Raw genomic sequence first — 20,746 nt, forward strand, 5'->3', positions numbered from 1 at the left:
TGACTGACTGGCTGACTCCCTGAATGACTGGCTGTCTGGCTGGCTGGCTGACTCCCTGAATGCCTGGCTGTCTGACTGACTGGCTGACTCCCTGAATGACTGGCTGGCTGGCTGACTCCCTGAATGCCTGGCTGTCTGACTGACTGACTGGCTGACTGGCTGACTTCCTGAATGCCTGGCTATCTGAATGACTGGCTGACTCCCTGAATGCCTGGCTGTCTGACTGACTGGCTGGCTGACTCCCTGAATGCCTGGCTGTCTGGCTGACTGGCTGGCTGACTCCCTGAATGCCTGGCTGTCTGACTGACTGGCTGGCTGACTGGATGACTCCCTGAATGCCTGGCTGTCTGACTGACTGGCTGACTCCCCGAATGCCTGGCTGTCTGACTGACTGACTGACTCCCTGAATGACTGGCTGTCTGGCTGGCTGTCTGACTGACTCCCTGAATGCCTGGCTGTCTGACTGACTGGCTGACTCCCTGAATGCCTGGCTGTCTGACTGACTGGCTGGCTGACTCCCTGAATGCCTGGCTGTCTGACTGCCTGGCTGGCTGACTCCCTGAATGCCTGGCTGTCTGACTGACTGGCTGGCTGACTGGCTGACTCCCTGAATGCCTGGCTGTCTGACTGACTCCCTGAATGACTGGCTGTCTGGCTGACTGACTCCCTGAATGCCTGGCTGTCTGACTGACTGGCTGACTCCCTGAATGACTGGCTGGCTGGCTGAATCCCTGAATGCCTGGCTGTCTGACTGGCTGACTCCCTGAATGCCTGGCTGTCTGACTGACTGGCTGACTCCCTGAATGCCTGGCTGTCTGACTGACTGGCTGGCTGACTCCCTGAATGCCTGGCTGTCTGACTGACTGGCTGGCTGACTCCCTGAATGCCTGGCTGTCTGGTTGGCTCGCTGACTCCCTGAATGCCTGGCTGTCTGACTCCCTGAATGCCTGGCTGTCTGACTGGCTGACTCCCTGGCTGTCTGGCTGCTGACTCCCTGAATGCCTGGCTGTCTGACTGACTGACTGACTGGCTGACTCCCTGAATGCCTGGCTGTCTGACTGGCTGGCTGACTCCCTGAATGCCTGGCTGTCTGACTGGCTGACTCCCTGAATGCCTGGCTGTCTGACTGGCTGACTCCCTGAATGCCTGGCTGACTGACTGACTGGCTGACTCCCTGAATGCCTGGCTGTCTGACTGGCTGACTCCCTGAATGCCTGGCTGTCTGACTCCCTGAATGCCTGGCTGTCTGACTGACTGACTCCCTGAATGCCTGGCTGTCTGACTCCCTGAATGCCTGGCTGTCTGACTGGCTGACTCCCTGAATGCCTGGCTGTCTGACTGGCTGACTCCCTGAATGCCTGGCTGTCTGACTCCCTGAATGCCTGGCTGTCTGGCTGGCTGACTCCCTGAATGCCTGGCTGTCTGACTCCCTGAATGCCTGGCTGTCTGACTGACTGACTCCCTGAATGCCTGGCTGTCTGACTCCCTGAATGCCTGGCTGTCTGACTGGCTGACTCCCTGAATGCCTGGCTGTCTGACTCCCTGAATGCCTGGCTGTCTGACTGACTGACTGACTGGCTGACTGGCTGGCTGGCTGACTCCCTGAATGCCTGGCTGTCTGACTGACTGGCTGACTCCCTGAATGCCTGGCTGTCTGACTGACTGGCTGGCTGACTCCCTGAATGCCTGGCTGTCTGACTGACTGGCTGGCTGACTCCCTGAATGCCTGGCTGTCTGGCTGGCTGGCTGACTCCCTGAATGCCTGGCTGTCTGACTGACTGACTGGCTGACTCCCTGAATGCCTGGCTGTCTGACTGACTGACTCCCTGAATGCCTGGCTGTCTGGCTGACTGACTCCCTGAATGCCTGGCTGTCTGGCTGACTGGAGGAGAGGAGATTGCCTGACCTTATTGTTTGCCTTCGTCTTCTCTCTGTTCTTCAGAAACGAAGGTGTTTTAATAAACTGAACGGGCCCATAGAGAGATGAAAGGGGGCAGTGAGGTGTGCTACGATGTGGCAGGAAAAGCAGCCGCTCATCAGGAAATAACAAAGGTGCTGCTTGAAGATAAGGCCTCTGCCAGAGATTAATCCAGCTGCTCTGATTGTTTTCTTTAATAACAGTCTTGCTACGGCAAGCGATAAGTTTGCTGAGTAATTTGGTTTTCTGAGGGAGAGGGAAGGGGGTGCTCCTGAAAATATTCAGGTGTTCTCCGGTCATTTATTTCCTTTCCTGCAAATAAAAGAAAAAGAGAAAAAAACGCTGAAACTCTGAAGTGTTTTGACTTGATGTTCCTCCTTTACCTTCCCCTGGATTCATAAAGGAGCTTTGTTCCAGACAATAAGGACAGGACAGGGAGGTGCTTGAGAAAGCAATTTTGTCCTCTCTGCTCACAGGCCCATTGTAGAGGACTCTAGAGACAGGCAGACAGAGAGGTGTCAGACAGACAGACAGACAGACAGACAGACAGACAGACAGACAGACAGACAGACAGGTGTCAGACAGACAGACAGACAGACAGACAGACAGACAGACAGACAGACAGACAGACAGACAGACGGGTGTCAGGCAGACAGACAGACAGACAGACAGACAGACAGACAGACAGACAGACATGTGTCAGACAGACAGGCTGACAGGTGTCAGGCAGACAGACAGACAGACAGGCAGCAGTCAAGCAGCAGTCAGTCAGACAGACAGCAGTCAGACAGACAAGCAGGTGTCAGGCAGACAGAAAGACAGACAGGCAGCAGTCAGACAGACAGACAGCAGTCAGACAGACAAGCAGGTGTCAGTCAGACAGACAGACAGACAGACAGACAGACAGACAGACAGACAGACAGACAGACAGACAGACAGACAGACAGACAGACAGACAGACAGACAGACAGACAGACAGACAGACAGACAGACAGGCAGCAGTCAGTCAGACAGACATGCGTCAGGCAGACAGAAAGACAGACAGGCAGCAGTCAGTCAGACAGACATGCGTCAGGCAGACAGAAAGACAGACAGGCAGCAGTCAGTCAGACAGACATGCAGCAGACAGACAGACAGACCACTGTGTGACATTTTGATGAGCTTGCAAATTAATGTAAAGAACAACAGATTAAAATCTATTAGTTCACTAATGAAAAGAGGGCATGCAGTCAGACACTGTTAATTTGGTTGCATAAATGAAATATGTAAATAAGGTTTAGAATGGGTGAAATGTTGCTTGCGGCCTATCCCAGAAGCCTTTACAGTTTCTTCCAACATAACCGTTCTGTCTCTCCTCTTGGGGAGCTCACTAGTATAGTAGTCAGTTTCTCCAACTACTAAACATATGGGATAACGTGAAGGAGCCTTGGTCTACCATTCAGAACAGATGGAAAGCCTTGGTCTACCATTCAGAACAGATGGAAAGCCTTGGTCTACCATTCAGAACAGAAGGAAAGCCTTGGTCTACCATTCAGAACAGATGGAAAGCCTTGGTCTACCATTCAGAACAGATGGAAAGCCTTGGTGTACCATTCAGAACAGAATGGAAAGCCTTGGTCTACCATTCAGAACAGATGGAAAGCCTTGGTGTACCATTCAGAACAGATGGAAAGCCTTGGTCTACCATTCAGAACAGATGGAAAGCCTTGGTCTACCATTCAGAACAGATGGAAAGCCTTGGTCTACCATTCAGAACAGATGGAAAGCCTTGGTCTACCATTCAGAACAGATGGAAAGCCTTGGTCTACCATTCAGAACAGATGGAAAGCCTTGGTCTACCATTCAGAACAGATGGAAAGCCTTGGTCTACCATTCAGAACAGATGGAAAGCCTTGGTCTACCATTCAGAACAGAAGGAAAGCCTTGGTCTACCATTCAGAACAGATGGAAAGCCTTGGTCTACCATTCAGAACAGATGGAAAGCCTTGGTCTACCATTCAGAACAGATGGAAAGCCTTGGTCTACCATTCAGAACAGATGGAAAGCCTTGGTCTACCATTCAGAACAGAAGGAAAGCCTTGGTCTACCATTCAGAACAGATGGAAAGCCTTGGTCTACCATTCAGAACAGATGGAAAGCCTTGGTCTACCATTCAGAACAGATGGAAAGCCTTGGTCTACCATTCAGAACAGAAGGAAAGCCTTGGTCTACCATTCAGAACAGATGGAAAGCCTTGGTCTACCATTCAGAACAGATGGAAAGCCTTGGTCTACCATTCAGAACAGAAGGAAAGCCTTGGTCTACCATTCAGAACAGAAGGAAAGCCTTGGTCTACCATTCAGAACAGATGGAAAGCCTTGGTCTACCATTCAGAACAGATGGAAAGCCTTGGTCTACCATTCAGAACAGATGGAAAGCCTTGGTCTACCATTCAGAACAGATGGAAAGCCTTGGTCTACCATTCAGAACAGATGGAAAGCCTTGGTCTACCATTCAGAACAGATGGAAAGCCTTGGTCTACCATTCAGAACAGATGGAAAGCCTTGGTCTACCATTCAGAACAGAAGGAAAGCCTTGGTCTACCATTCAGAACAGAAGGAAAGCCTTGGTCTACCATTCAGAACAGAAGGAAAGCCTTGGTCTACCATTCAGAACAGATGGAAAGCCTTGGTCTACCATTCAGAACAGATGGAAAGCCTTGGTCTACCATTCAGAACAGAAAACAAGCCTTGGTCTACCATTCAGAACAGAAGGAAAGCCTTGGTCTACCATTCAGAACAGAAGGAAAGCCTTGGTCTACCATTCAGAACAGAAGGAAAGCCTTGGTCTACCATTCAGAACAGATGGAAAGTTATCTCCTCCATATCCAGAAGGAAAGTACTGTTATCTCCTCCATAACAGAATGGAAAGTACTGGTTATCTCCTCCATATCCAGTGGAAGTACTGTTATCTCCTCCATATCAGTGGAGAGTACTGTTATCTCCTCCATATCTAGTGGAGAGTACTGTTATCTCCTCCATATCCAGGAGGGTCTACCATTCTCCATACAGTGGAAGTACTGTTATCTCCTCCATAACAGTGGAAAGTAGTCTATCTCCTCCATATCCAGTGGAAAGTTGGTCTACCATATCAGAACAGAAGGAAAGCCATAACAGTGGAAGTACTGTTATCTCCTCCATAACAGTGGAAGTACTGTTATCTCTCCATATCCAGGGGAGGGTACTGTTATCTCCTCCATATACAGTGGAAAGTTATCTCCTCCATATCCAGTGAGTCTGTTATCTCCTCCATATCTAGTGGAGACAGTTATCTCCTCCATATCCAGGGAGGGTACTGGTTATCTCCTCCATATCCAGTGGAGAGTACTGTTATCTCCTCCATATCCAGGGAGAGTACTGTTATCTCCTCCATATCCAGTGGAGAGTACTGGTTATCTCCTCCATAGCCAGTGGAGGGGTACTGTTATCTCCTCCATATCTAGTGGAGAGTACTGTTATCTCCTCCATATCTAGTGGAGAGTACTGTTATCTCCTCCATATCCAGTGGAGAGTACTGTTATCTCCTCCATAAGTGGAGAGTACTGTTATCTCCTCCATATCCAGTGGAGAGTACTGTTATCTCCTCCATATCTAGTGGAGAGTACTGTTATCTCCTCCATATCCAGTGGAGAGTACTGTTATCTCCTCCATATACAAGGGAGAGTACTGTTATCTCCTCCATATTCAGTGGAGAGTACTGTTATCTCCTCCATATCCAGTGGAGAGTACTGTTATCTCCTCCATATCCAGTGGAGAGTACTGTTATCTCCTCCATATCTAGTGGAGAGTACTGTTATCTCCTCCATATCTAGTGGAGAGTACTGTTATCTCCTCCATATCTAGTGGAGAGTACTGTTATCTCCTCCATATCTAGTGGAGAGTACTGTTATCTCCTCCATATCTAGTGGAGAGTACTGGTTATCTCCTCCATATCCAGTGGAGAGTACTGGTTATCTCCTCCATATCTAGTGGAGAGTACTGTTATCTCCTCCATATCCAGTGGAGAGTACTGGTTATCTCCTCCATAACAGTGGAGAGTACTGGTTATCTCCTCTACTGTTATCTCCTCCATATCCAGTGGAGAGTACTGTTATCTCCTCCATATCTAGTGGGAGTACTGTTATCTCCTCCATATCCAGTGGAGAGTACTGGTTATCTCCTCCATATCCAGTGGAAGTACTGTTATCTCCTCCATATCCAGTGGAGAGTACTGTTATCTCCTCCATATCCAGTGGAGAGTACTGGTTATCTCCTCCATATCCAGTGGGAGAGTACTGTTATCTCCTCCATATCCAGGAGAGTACTGTTATCTCCTCCATATCTAGTGGAGAGTACTGTTATCTCCTCCAAATCCAGTGGAGAGTACTGTTATCTCCTCCATATCCAGTGGAGAGTACTGGTTATCTCCTCCATATCCAGTGGAGAGTACTGTTATCTCCTCCATATCCAGTGGAGAGTACTGTTATCTCCTCCATATCCAGTGGAGAGTACTGGTTATCTCCTCCATATCCAGTGGAGAGTACTGTTATCTCCATCCATATCCAGTGGAAAGTACTGTTATCTCCTCCATATCCAGTGGAGAGTACTGGTTATCTCCTCCATAACAGTGGAAGTACTGTTATCTCCTCCATATCCAGTGGAGAGTACTGTTATCTCCTCCATATCTAGTGGAGAGTACTGGTTATCTCCTCCATATCCAGTGGAGAGTACTGTTATCTCCTCCATATCCAGTGGAGAGTACTGTTATCTCCTCCATATCCAGTGGAGAGTACTGTTATCTCCTCCATATCCAGTGGAGAGTACTGGTTATCTCCTCCATATCCAGGGGAGAGTACTGTTATCTCCTCCATATCCAGTGGAGAGTACTGTTATCTCCTCCATATCCAGTGGAGAGTACTGGTTATCTCCTCCATATCCAGTGGAGAGTACTGTTATCTCCTCCATATCTAGTGGAGAGTACTGTTATCTCCTCCATATCCAGTGGAGAGTACTGGTTATCTCCTCCATATCCAGTGGAGAGTACTGTTATCTCCTCCATATCCAGTGGAGAGTACTGTTATCTCCTCCATATCCAGTGGAGAGTACTGTTATCTCCTCCATATCTAGTGGAGAGTACTGTTATCTCCTCCATATCAGTGGAGAGTACTGTTATCTCCTCCATATCCAGTGGAGAGTACTGTTATCTCCTCCATATCCAGTGGAGAGTACTGGTTATCTCCTCCATATCCAGTGGAGAGTACTGTTATCTCCTCCATATCCAGTGGAGAGTACTGTTATCTCCTCCATATCCAGTGGAGAGTACTGTTATCTCCTCCATATCCAGTGGAGAGTACTGGTTATCTCCTCCATATCCAGTGGAGAGTACTGTTATCTCCTCCATATCCAGTGGGAGAGTACTGGTTATCTCCTCCATATCCAGTGGAGAGTACTGTTATCTCCTCCATATCCAGTGGAGAGTACTGTTATCTCCTCCATATCCAGTGGAGAGTACTGTTATCTCCTCCATATCCAGTGGAGAGTACTGTTATCTCCTCCATATCCAGTGGAGAGTACTGTTATCTCCTCCATATCAGTGGAGAGTACTGTTATCTCCTCCATATCTAGTGGAGAGTACTGGTTATCTCCTCCATATCCAGTGGAGAGTACTGTTATCTCCTCCATATCCAGTGGAGAGTACTGTTATCTCCTCCATATCCAGTGGAGAGTACTGTTATCTCCTCCATATCCAGTGGAGAGTACTGTTATCTCCTCCATATCCAGTGGAGAGTACTGTTATCTCCTCCATATCCAGTGGAGAGTACTGTTATCTCCTCCATATCCAGTGGAGAGTACTGTTATCTCCTCCATATCCAGTGGAGAGTACTGGTTATCTCCTCCATATCCAGTGGAGAGTACTGTTATCTCCTCCATATCCAGTGGAGAGTACTGTTATCTCCTCCATATCCAGTGGAGAGTACTGTTATCTCCTCCATATCCAGTGGAGAGTACTGTTATCTCCTCCATATCTAGTGGAGAGTACTGTTATCTCCTCCATATCCAGTGGAGAGTACTGTTATCTCCTCCATATCCAGTGGAGAGTACTGTTATCTCCTCCATATCTAGTGGAGAGTACTGGTTATCTCCTCCATATCTAGTGGAGAGTACTGTTATCTCCTCCATATCCAGTGGAGAGTACTGTTATCTCCTCCATATCCAGTGGAGAGTACTGTTATCTCCTCCATATCCAGTGGAGAGTACTGGTTATCTCCTCCATATCCAGTGGAGAGTACTGTTATCTCCTCCATATCCAGTGGAGAGTACTGTTATCTCCTCCATATCTAGTGGAGAGTACTGGTTATCTCCTCCATATCCAGTGGAGAGTACTGTTATCTCCTCCATATCCAGTGGAGAGTACTGTTATCTCCTCCATATCCAGTGGAGAGTACTGTTATCTCCTCCATATCCAGTGGAGAGTACTGGTTATCTCCTCCATATCCAGTGGAGAGTACTGTTATCTCCTCCATATCCAGTGGAGAGTACTGTTATCTCCTCCATATCCAGTGGAGAGTACTGTTATCTCCTCCATATCCAGTGGAGAGTACTGGTTATCTCCTCCATATCCAGTGGAGAGTACTGTTATCTCCTCCATATCCAGTGGAGAGTACTGTTATCTCCTCCATATCCAGTGGAGAGTACTGTTATCTCCTCCATATCCAGTGGAGAGTACTGTTATCTCCTCCATATCCAGTGGAGAGTACTGTTATCTCCTCCATATCCAGTGGAGAGTACTGTTATCTCCTCCATATCCAGTGGAGAGTACTGTTATCTCCTCCATATCCAGGGGAGAGTACTGGTTATCTCCTCCATATCTAGTGGAGAGTACTGTTATCTCCTCCATATCCAGTGGAGAGTACTGGTTATCTCCTCCATATACAGTGGAGAGTACTGTTATCTCCTCCATATCCAGTGGAGAGTAGTTATCTCCTCCATATCAGTGGAGAGTACTGGTTATCTCCTCCATATCCAGTGGAGAGTACTGTTATCTCCTCCATATCTAGTGGAGAGTACTGTTATCTCCTCCATATCCAGTGGAGAGTATTGTTATCTCCTCCATATCCAGTGGAGAGTACTGTTATCTCCTCCATATCTAGTGGAGAGTACTGTTATCTCCTCCATATCCAGTGGAGAGTACTGTTATCTCCTCCATATCCAGTGGAGAGTACTGTTATCTCCTCCATATCCAGTGGAGAGTACTGTTATCTCCTCCATATCCAGTGGAGAGTACTGTTATCTCCTCCATATCCAGTGGAGAGTACTGTTATCTCCTCCATATCTAGTGGAGAGTACTGGTTATCTCCTCCATATCTAGTGGAGAGTACTGTTATCTCCTCCATATCCAGTGGAGAGTACTGGTTATCTCCTCCATATCCAGTGGAGAGTACTGTTATCTCCTCCATATCCAGGGGAGAGTACTGGTTATCTCCTCCATATCCAGTGGAGAGTACTGTTATCTCCTCCATATCCAGTGGAGAGTACTGTTATCTCCTCCATATCCAGTGGAGAGTACTGTTATCTCCTCCATATCCAAGGGAGAGTACTGTTATCTCCTCCATATCTAGTGGAGAGTACTGTTATCTCCTCCATATCCAGTGGAGAGTACTGTTATCTCCTCCATATCCAGTGGAGAGTACTGTTATCTCCTCCATATACAGTGGAGAGTACTGTTATCTCCTCCATATCCAGTGGAGAGTACTGTTATCTCCTCCATATCCAGTGGAGAGTACTGTTATCTCCTCCATATCTAGTGGAGAGTACTGGTTATCTCCTCCATATCTAGTGGAGGTACTGTTATCTCCTCCATATCCAGTGGAGAGTACTGTTATCTCCTCCATATCCAGTGGAGAGTAGTGGAGAGTACTGTTATCTCCTCCATATCCAGTGGAGAGTAGTACTGTTATCTCCTCCATATCCAGTGGAGAGTACTGGTTATCTCCTCCATATCCAGTGGAGAGTACTGGTTATCTCCTCCATATCTAGTGGAGAGTACTGTTATCTCCTCCATATCCAGTGGAGAGTACTGTTATCTCCTCCATATCCAGTGGAGAGTACTGTTATCTCCTCCATATCTAGTGGAGAGTACTGGTTATCTCCTCCATATCCAGTGGAGAGTACTGTTATCTCCTCCATATCCAGTGGAGAGTACTGTTATCTCCTCCATATCCAGTGGAGAGTACTGTTATCTCCTCCATATCCAGTGGAGAGTACTGTTATCTCCTCCATATCCAGTGGAGAGTACTGTTATCTCCTCCATATCCAGTGGAGAGTACTGTTATCTCCTCCATATCCAGTGGAGAGTACTGTTATCTCCTCCATATACAGTGGAGAGTACTGGTTATCTCCTCCATATCCAGTGGAGAGTACTGTTATCTCCTCCATATCCAGTGGAGAGTACTGTTATCTCCTCCATATCCAGTGGAGAGTACTGTTATCTCCTCCATATCCAGTGGAGAGTACTGTTATCTCCTCCATATCCAGTGGAGAGTACTGTTATCTCCTCCATATCCAGTGGAGAGTACTGTTATCTCCTCCATATCTAGTGGAGAGTACTGTTATCTCCTCCATATCTAGTGGAGAGTACTGTTATCTCCTCCATATCCAGTGGAGAGTACTGTTATCTCCTCCATATCCAGTGGAGAGTACTGTTATCTCCTCCATATCCAGTGGGAGGTACTGTTATCTCCTCCATATCCAGTGGAGAGTACTGTTATCTCCTCCATATCCAGTGGAGAGTACTGTTATCTCCTCCATATCTAGTGGAGAGTACTGGTTATCTCCTCCATATCCAGTGGAGAGTACTGTTATCTCCTCCATATCCAGTGGAGAGTACTGTTATCTCCTCCATATCCAGTGGAGAGTACTGTTATCTCCTCCATATCTAGTGGAGAGTACTGTTATCTCCTCCATATCTAGTGGAGAGTACTGTTATCTCCTCCATATCCAGTGGAGAGTACTGTTATCTCCTCCATATCCAGTGGAGAGTACTGGTTATCTCCTCCATATCTAGTGGAGAGTACTGTTATCTCCTCCATATCCAGTGGAGAGTACTGTTATCTCCTCCATATCCAGTGGAGAGTACTGTTATCTCCTCCATATCCAGTGGAGAGTACTGTTATCTCCTCCATATCTCAGTGGAGAGTACTGTTATCTCCTCCATATCTAGTGGAGAGTACTGTTATCTCCTCCATATCCAGGGGAGAGTACTGTTATCTCCTCCATATCTAGTGGAGAGTACTGTTATCTCCTCCATATCCAGTGGAGAGTACTGTTATCTCCTCCATATCCAGTGGAGAGTACTGTTATCTCCTCCATATCCAGTGGAGAGTACTGTTATCTCCTCCATATCCAGTGGAGAGTACTGTTATCTCCTCCATATCCAGTGGAGAGTACTGTTATCTCCTCCATATCCAGTGGAGAGTACTGTTATCTCCTCCATATCCAGTGGAGAGTACTGTTATCTCCTCCATATCTAGTGGAGAGTACTGGTTATCTCCTCCATATCCAGTGGAGAGTACTGTTATCTCCTCCATATCCAGTGGAGAGTACTGGTTATCTCCTCCATATCCAGTGGAGAGTACTGTTATCTCCTCCATATCCAGTGGAGAGTACTGTTATCTCCTCCATATCCAGTGGAGAGTACTGTTATCTCCTCCATATCTAGTGGAGAGTACTGTTATCTCCTCCATATCCAGTGGAGAGTACTGTTATCTCCTCCATATCCAGTGGAGAGTACTGTTATCTAGGTCCATATCCAGTGGAGAGTACTGTTATCTCCTCCATATCCAGTGGAGAGTACTGTTATCTCCTCCATATCAGTGGAGAGTACTGTTATCTCCTCCATATCCAGTGGAGAGTACTGGTTATCTCCTCCATATGAGGAATCAGTAGGTGAGAGTACTGTTATCTCCTCCATATCCAGTGGACAGAACTGTTATCTCCTCCATATCAGTAGGGAGAACAGTACTGTTATCTCCTCCATATCCCAGTGGAGAGTACTGTTATCTCCTCCATATCCAGGGAGAGTACTGTTATCTCCTCCATATCCAGTGTGAGAGTACAGTTATCTCCTCCATATCATGTAGTGGAGAGTACTGGTTATCTCCTCCATGTAGTGGAGAGTACTGTTATCTCCTCCATATCCAGTGGAGAGTACTGTTATCTCCTCCATATCCAGTGGAGAGTACAGGTTATCTCCTCCATATCTAGGTGACAGAGTACTGTTATCTCCTCCATATCCAGGGAGGTGACTGGTTATCTCCTCCATATCCAGTAGGGAGAGTACTGTTATCTCCTCCATATCCAGTGGAGAGTACTGTTATCTCCTCCATATCTAGTGGAGAGTACTGTTATCTCCTCCATATCAGTGGAGAGTACTGTTATCTCCTCCATATCCAGTGGAGAGTACTGTTATCTCCTCCATATCCAGTAGGGAGAACAGTTCCCAGTGTTATCTCCTCCATATCAGTGGAGAGTACTGGTTATCTCCTCCATATCTAGTGGAGAGTACTGTTATCTCCTCCATATCCCAGTGGAGAGTACAGTTATCTCTCCATATCCAGTGGAGAGTACAGTTATCTCCTCCATATCCAGTGGAGACAGAACATCTCCTCCATATCCATGGAGAGTACTGTTATCTCCTCCATATCCAGTGACAGAACTGGTTATCTCCTCCATATCAGTAGGGAGAACAGTTCCCAGTATGTTATCTCCTCCATATCCAGTGGAGAGTACTGTAGGTATCTCCTCCATATCCAGTGGAGAGTACTGTTATCTCCTCCATATGAGGAATCAGTAGGAGACAGTACAGTTCTCCATATAGTGAGAGAATCATGTAGGTATCAGAACAGTCCATATCAGTTCCCAGTATAGTGAGAACAGTTACTGTTATCTCCTCCATATCCAGTGGAGAGTACTGTTATCAGTCCTCCATATGAGGAATCAGTAGGTGACAGTACTGTTATCTCCTCCATATCCAGTGGAGAGTACTGTTATCTCCTCCATATCCAGAGGAGAGTACTGTATCTCCTCCATATCCAGTGGAACAGTTCCCTGTTATCTCCTCCATATCAGTGGAGGTGACAGAACAGTTCCTCCATGAATCAGTGGAGAGTACTGAATCAGTTCCATATCCAGTATGAGAGTACTGTTACAGAACAGTTCCCAGTGGAGAGTACTGTTAATCATGTAGGTGACAGAGTACTGTTATCTCCTCCATATCCAGTATGAGAGTACTGTTAGGTGACAGAACAGTTCCCAGTGGAATCATGTACTGGTTATCTCCTCCATATCAGTGACAGGAGAGTATGTTATCATCCTCCAGGTGATCAGTTCCCAGTGGAGAGTACATGTATCTCCTCCATATCCCAGTGGAGAGTACTGTTATCTCCTCCAATCAGAACATGAGGTGACAGAACAGTGGAGAGTATATTCTCCATAGTAGTGAGAATCCCATGTAGGTGACAGAACAGTTCCCAGTATGAATCATGTAGGTGACAGTACAGTTCATATCTAGTGACCAGTTCCCAGTATGAGGAATCATGTAGGTGACAGAACAGTTCCCAGTATGAATCATGTAGGTGACAGACAGAACAGTTGACAGAACCCATATGAGGAATCATGTAGGTGACAGAACAGTTCCCAGTATGAATCATGTAGGTGACAGAACAGTTCCCAGTATGAATCATGTAGGTGACAGAACAGTTCCCAGTATGAGGAATCATGTAGGTGACAGAATGAGGAATCATGTAGGTGACAGAACAGTTCCCATGTAGGTGAAGGAATCATGTAGGTGACAGAACAGTTCCCAGTATGAGGAATCAGTAGGTGACAGAGTTCCCAGTATGAATTGACAGAACAGTTCCCAGTATGAATCATGTAGGTGACAGAACAGTTCCCAGTAGTATGAATCATGTAGGTGACAGAGTTCCCAGTATGAGGAATCATGTAGGTGACAGAACAGTTCCCAGTATGAGGAATCATGTAGGTGACAGAACAGTTCCCAGTATGAGGAATCATGTAGGTGACAGAACAGTTCCCAGTATGAATCATGTGACAGTTCCCAGTATGAACAGTGACAGAACAGTTCCCAGTATGAATCATGTAGGTGACAGAACAGTTCCCAGTATGAATCATGTAGGTGACAGAACAGTTCCCAGTATGAACAGACAGAACAGTTCCCAGTATGAATCATGTAGGTGACAGAACAGTTCCCAGTATGAATCATGTAGGTGACAGAACAGTTCCCAGTATGAGGAATCATGTAGGTGACAGAACAGTTCCCAGTATGAGGAATCATGTAGGTGACAGAACAGTTCCCAGTATGAATCATGTAGGTGACAGAACAGTTCCCAGTATGATGAATCATGTAGGTGACAGAACAGTTCCCAGTATGAGGAATCATGTAGGTGACAGAACAGTTCCCAGTATGAATCATGTAGGTGACAGAACAGTTCCCAGTATGAGGAATCATGTAGGTGACAGAACAGTTCCCAGTATGAATCATGTAGGTGACAGAACAGTTCCCAGTATGAGGAATCATGTAGGTGACAGAACAGTTCCCAGTATGAATCATGTAGGTGACAGAACAGTTCCCAGTATGAATCATGTAGGTGAATCATGTAGGTGACAGAACAGTTCCCAGTATGAATCATGTAGGTGACAGAACAGTTCCCAGTATGAATCATGTAGGTTCAGTGAATCATGTAGGTGACCAGTTAGTATGAATCATGTAGGTGACAGAACAGTTCCCAGTATGAATCATGTAGGTGACAGAACAGTTCCCAGTATGAGGAATCATGTAGGTGACAGAACAGTTCCCAGTATGAATCATGTAGGTGACAGAACAGTTCCCAGTATGAATCATGTAGGTGACAGAACAGTTCCCAGTATGAATCATGTAGGTGACAGAACAGTTCCCAGTATGAATCATGTAGGTGACAGAACAGTTCCCAGTATGAATCATGTAGGTGACAGAACAGTTCCCAGTATGAATCATGTAGGTGACAGAACAGTTCCCAGTATGAGGAATCATGTAGGTGACAGAACAGTTCCCAGTATGAATCATGTAGGTGACAGAACAGTTCCCAGTATGAATCATGTAGGTGACAGAACAGTTCCCAGTATGAATCATGTAGGTGACAGAACAGTTCCCAGTATGAATCATGTAGGTGACAGAACAGTTCCCAGTATGAGGAATCATGTAGGTGACAGAACAGTTCCCAGTATGAATCATGTGGTCAGTATCATCCTGGCTGTACTCCAGGTTGTTTCCAGTTACAGACAGACAGGCCTTTTCAACGAAGGTCATTAGAACTACAGATCCATGTAGCTTTCCACAGAACATCACAGGACAGCACCACAGGACAGCACCTCAGAACAGCACCACAGAACAGCACCACAGGACAGCACCTCAGAACAGCACCACAGAACAGCACCACAGGACAGCACCACAGGACAGCACCACAGGACAGCACCACAGAACAACGCCACAGGACAGCACCACAGAACAGCACCACAGGACAGCACCACAGGACATCACCACAGAACAGCACCACAGGACAGCACCACAGGACAGCACCACAGGACAGCACCACAGGACAGCACCACAGAACAGCACCACAGGACAGGACAGAACAGCGCCACAGAACAGCACCACAGGACAGCACCACAGGACAGGACAGCACCACAGGACAGCACCACAGGACAGCTGTCTGGAACTGCTGTAATGTCAACGTGGCACTGAAGTGTCTCCATTATATCTGCTTGTCAAATGGTATCTTATCCCTACATAGTGCACTACTTTAGAACAGAGCCCTATGGACCCTGGACAAAATCAGTGCACTAGTAATAGGGTGCCATTTCGGACACATCCTATGGCTGCGGGCTGTCTGTATTAATGGGGTTTCAGATTGGGTAGAACATGCTGTGGCCTGTCTGTATTAATGGGGTTTCAGATTGGGTAGAACATGCTGTGGCCTGTCTGTATTAATGGGGTTTTAGACTGGGTAGAACATCCTGTGTCCTGTCTGTATTAATGGGGTTTTAGATTGGGTAGAACATCCTGTTTCCTGTCTGTATTAATGGGGTTTTAGATTGGGTAGAACATCCTGTATCCTGTCTGTATTAATGGGGTTTTAGATTGGGTATAACATCCTGTATCCTGTCTGTATTAATGGGGTTTCAGATTGGGTAGAACATCCTGTTTCCTGTCTGTATTAATAGGGTTTTAGATTGGGTATAACATCCTGTATCCTGTCTGTATTAATGGGGTTTTAGACTGGGTAGAACATCCTGTGGCCTGTCTGAATTAATGGGGGTTTAGATTGGGTGCAAAATTATTCAGCCCCCTTAAGTTAATACTTTGTAGTGCCAACTTTTGCTGCGATTACAGCTGTAAGTCGCTTGGGGTATGTCTCTATCAGTTTTGCACATTGAGAGACTGACATTTTTTCCCATTCCTCCTTGCAAAACAGCTCGAGCTCAGTGAGGTTGGATGGAGAGCATTTGTGAACAGCAGTTTTCAGTTCTATTTCTTTCCACAGATTCTCGATTGGATTCAGGTCTGGACTTTGACTTGGCCATTCTAACACCTGGATATGTTTATTTTTGAACCATTGCATTGTAGATTTTGCTTTATGTTTTGGATCATTGTCTTGTTGGAAGACAAATCTCCGTCCCAGTCTCAGGTCTTTTGCAGACTCCATCAGGTTTTCTTCCAGAATGGTCCTGTATTTGGCTCCATCCATCTTCCCATCAATTTTAACCATCTTCCCTGTCCCTGCTGAAGAAAAGCAGGCACCATGATGCTGCCACCACCATGTTTGACAGTGGGGATGGTGTGTTCAGGGTGATGAGCTGTGTTGCTTTTACGCCAAACATAACGTTTTGCATTGTTGCCAAAAAGTTCAATTTTGGTTTCATCTGACCAGAGCACCTTCTTCCACATGTTTGGTGTGTCTCACAGGTGGCTTGTGGCAAACTTTAAACAACACTTTTTATGGATATCTTTAAGAAATGGCGTTCTTCTTGCCACTCTTCCATAAAGGCCAGATTTGTGCAATATACGACTGATTGTTGTCCTATGGACAGAGTCTCCTACCTCAGCTGCATCTCTGATCAGTCTTCTCCTTGTATGAGCTGAAAGTTTAGAGGGACGGCCAGGTCTTGGTAGATTTGCAGTGGTCTGATACTCCTTCCATTTCAATATTATCGCTTGCACAGTGCTCCTTGGGATGTTTAAAGCTTGGGAAATCTTTTTGTATCCAAATCCGGCTTTAAACTTCTTCACAACAGTATCTCGGACCTGCCTGATGTGTTCCTTGTTCTTCATGATGCTCTCTGCGCTTTTAACGGACCTCTGAGACTATCACAGTGCAGGTGCATTTATACGGAGACTTGAATACACAGGTGGATTGTATTTATCATCATTAGTCATTTAGGTCAACATTGGATCATTCAGAGATCCTCACTGAACTTCTGGAGAGAGTTTGCTGCACTGAAAGTAAAGGGGCTGAATAATTTTGCACGCCCAATTTTTCAGTTTTTGATTTGTTAAAAAAGTTTGAAATATCCAATAAATGACGTTCCACTTCATGATTGTGTCCCACTTGTTGTTGATTCTTCACAAAAAAATACAGTTTTATATCTTTATGTTTGAAGCCTGAAATGTGGCAAAAGGTTGCAAAGTTCAAGGGGGCCGAATACTTTCGCAAGGCACTGTACAACAACAGGAGCAGGATGTAACAGGAGACGGTCGATGAGCTGCTCGACTCACAGCAGACAGTGTAGGGACCAATCAGAACAATCCTCCTTCACAGCTCTGCAAAAAAAACACTAATTGGTTTGAAGTAAATCGATATGGGCTGGCAGCTACCCACAGTCCATCAGGCTCATTTCTGCCGTTAGCTCATTGATTGGTCCGTACTAATTGACGGTACGGTTATTACGGGGTCCAGTCAGTCTCCACAGCAGCAGAGTTCAGGATATCAATCAGAGGGAATGTTTATACGGAGCGATCCCCGGTCTCTTCGGAGATCAACTTTAATTCACGACAAATCACATGTAATCAGCTGGATGACAGAACATCTAGCTGGATGTCCATACGAACCCAGACAGCATGTAATCAGCTGGATGACAGAACATCTAGCTGGATGTCCATACGAACCCAGACAGCATGTAATCAGCTGGATGACAGAACATCTAGCTGGATGTCCATACGAACCCAGACAGCATGTAATCAGCTGGATGACAGAACATCTAGCTGGATGTCCATACGAACCCAGACAGCATGTAATCAGCTGGATGACAGAACATCTAGCTGGATGTCCATACGAACCCAGACAGCATGTAATCAGCTGGATGACAGAACATCTAGCTGGATGTCCATACGAACCCAGACAGCATGTAATCAGCTGGATGACAGAACATCTAGCTGGATGTCCATACGAACCCAGACAGCATGTAATCAGCTGGATGACAGAACATCTAGCTGGATGTCCATACGAACCCAGACAGCATGTAATCAGCTGGATGACAGAACATCTAGCTGGATGTCCATACGTAACAGCTGGATGACAGACAGCATGTAATCAGCTGGATGACAGAACATCTAGCTGGATGTCCATACGAACCCAGACAGCATGTAATCAGCTGGATGACAGAACATCTAGCTGGATGTCCATACGAACCCAGACAGCATGTAATCAGCTGGATGACAGAACATCTAGCTGGATGTCCATACGAACCCAGACAGCATGTAATCAGCTGGATGACAGAACATCTAGCTGGATGTCCATACGAACCCAGACAGCATGTAATCAGCTGGATGACAGAACATCAGCTGACAGCTGGATGTCCATACGAACCCAGACAGCATGTAATCAGCTGGATGACAGAACATCTAGCTGGATGTCCATACGAACCCAGACAGCATGTAATCAGCTGGATGACAGAACATCTAGCTGGATGTCCATACGAACCCAGACAGCATGTAATCAGCTGGATGACAGAACATCTAGCTGGATGTCCATACGAACCCAGACAGCATGTAATCAGCTGGATGACAGAACATCTAGCTGGATGTCCATACGAACCCAGACAGCATGTAATCAGCTGGATGACAGAACATCTAGCTGGATGTCCATACGAACCCAGACAGCATGTAATCAGCTGGATGACAGAACATCTAGCTGGATGTCCATACGAACCCAGACAGCATGTAATCAGCTGGATGACAGAACATCTAGCTGGATGTCCATACGAACCCAGACAGCATGTAATCAGCTGGATGACAGAACATCTAGCTGGATGTCCATACGAACCCAGACAGCATGTAATCAGCTGGATGACAGAACATAATAATATAATAATAATAATAATAATCATCATGAATGATACATTCATACATCTACATTAATGGGAAAATGTCAGCCTATTTATTTTCCACTGGTCTTGATTAGCCTTCATTCATTGGTCCTTGACAGCCAAGTTAAACGCCTGGCATTGAGCCACGGAACTGTCTTAGTTCCAACTTGTGACCACAGATAAGGGAGAGGAACCAGTTACCATCTGAGAGGAACCCGTTACCATCTAACTGAGGGGAACCAGTTACCATCTAACTGAGGGGAACCAGTTACCATCTAACTGAGAGGAACCAGTTACCATCTAACTGAGAGGAACCAGTTACCATCTAACGGAGAGGAACCAGTTACAATCTAACTGAGAGGAACCAGTTACCATCTAACTGAGGGAACCAGTTACCATCTAACTGAGAGGAACCAGTTACCATCTAACGGAGAGGAACCAGTTACAATCTAACTGAGAGGAACCAGTTACCATCTAACTGAGAGGAACCAGTTACCATCTAACTGAGAGGAACCAGTTACCATCTAACTGAACCAGTTACCAGAGGAACCAGTTACCATCTAACTGAGAGGAACCAGTTACCATCTAACTGAGAGGAACCAGTTACCATCTAACTGAGAGGAACCAGTTACCATCTAACTGAGAGGAACCAGTTACCATCTAACTGAGGGAACCAGGAGGGAACCAGTTACCATCTAACTGAGAGGAACCTGTTACCATCTAACTGAGAGGAACCAGTTACCATCTAACTGAGAGGAACCAGTTACCATCTAACTGAGAGGAACCAGTTACCATCTAACTGAGAGGAACCAGTTACCATCTAACTGAGAGGAACCAGTTACCATCTAACTGAGAGGAACCAGTTACCATCTAACTGAGAGGAACCAGTTACCATCTAACTGAGAGGAACCAGTTACCATCTAACTGAGAGGAACCAGTTACCATCTGAGAGGAACCAGTTACCATCTAACTGAGAGGAACCAGTTACCATCTAACTGAGAGGAACCAGTTACCATCTAACTGAGAGGAACCAGTTACCATCTAACTGAGAGGAACCAGTTACCATCTAACTGAGAGGAACCAGTTACCATCTAACTGAGAGGAACCAGTTACCATCTAACTGAGAGGAACCAGTTACCATCTAACTGAGAGGAACCAGTTACCATCTAACTGAGAGGAACCAGTTACCATCTAACTGAGAGGAACCAGTTACCATCTAACTGAGAGGAACCAGTTACCATCTAACTGAGAGGAACCAGTTACCATCTAACTGAGAGGAACCAGTTACCATCTAACTGAGAGGAACCAGTTACCATCTAACGGAGAGGAACCAGTTACCATCTAACTGAGAGGAACCAGTTACCATCTAACTGAGAGGAACCAGTTACCATCT

At 46.1% G+C, this 20,746-nt stretch overlaps 1 long non-coding RNA gene across 1 annotated transcript; it reads left to right on the forward strand.

Annotated features, from left to right (window-relative positions):
- The first annotated feature begins 14,391 nt into the window (after positions 1–14,391).
- LOC127928218 (uncharacterized) lies at positions 14,392–15,162 on the forward strand. Its single transcript, XR_008130951.1, has 3 exons — positions 14,392–14,534; positions 14,724–14,792; positions 14,958–15,162. It is a non-coding gene; the product is annotated as an uncharacterized LOC127928218 (long non-coding RNA).
- The last annotated feature ends 5,584 nt before the right edge of the window (positions 15,163–20,746 follow it).

This window comes from Oncorhynchus keta, unplaced genomic scaffold (genome assembly GCF_023373465.1).
Source record: "Oncorhynchus keta strain PuntledgeMale-10-30-2019 unplaced genomic scaffold, Oket_V2 Un_scaffold_23736_pilon_pilon, whole genome shotgun sequence".
In the NCBI taxonomy this organism is placed as follows: domain Eukaryota; kingdom Metazoa; phylum Chordata; class Actinopteri; order Salmoniformes; family Salmonidae; genus Oncorhynchus; species Oncorhynchus keta.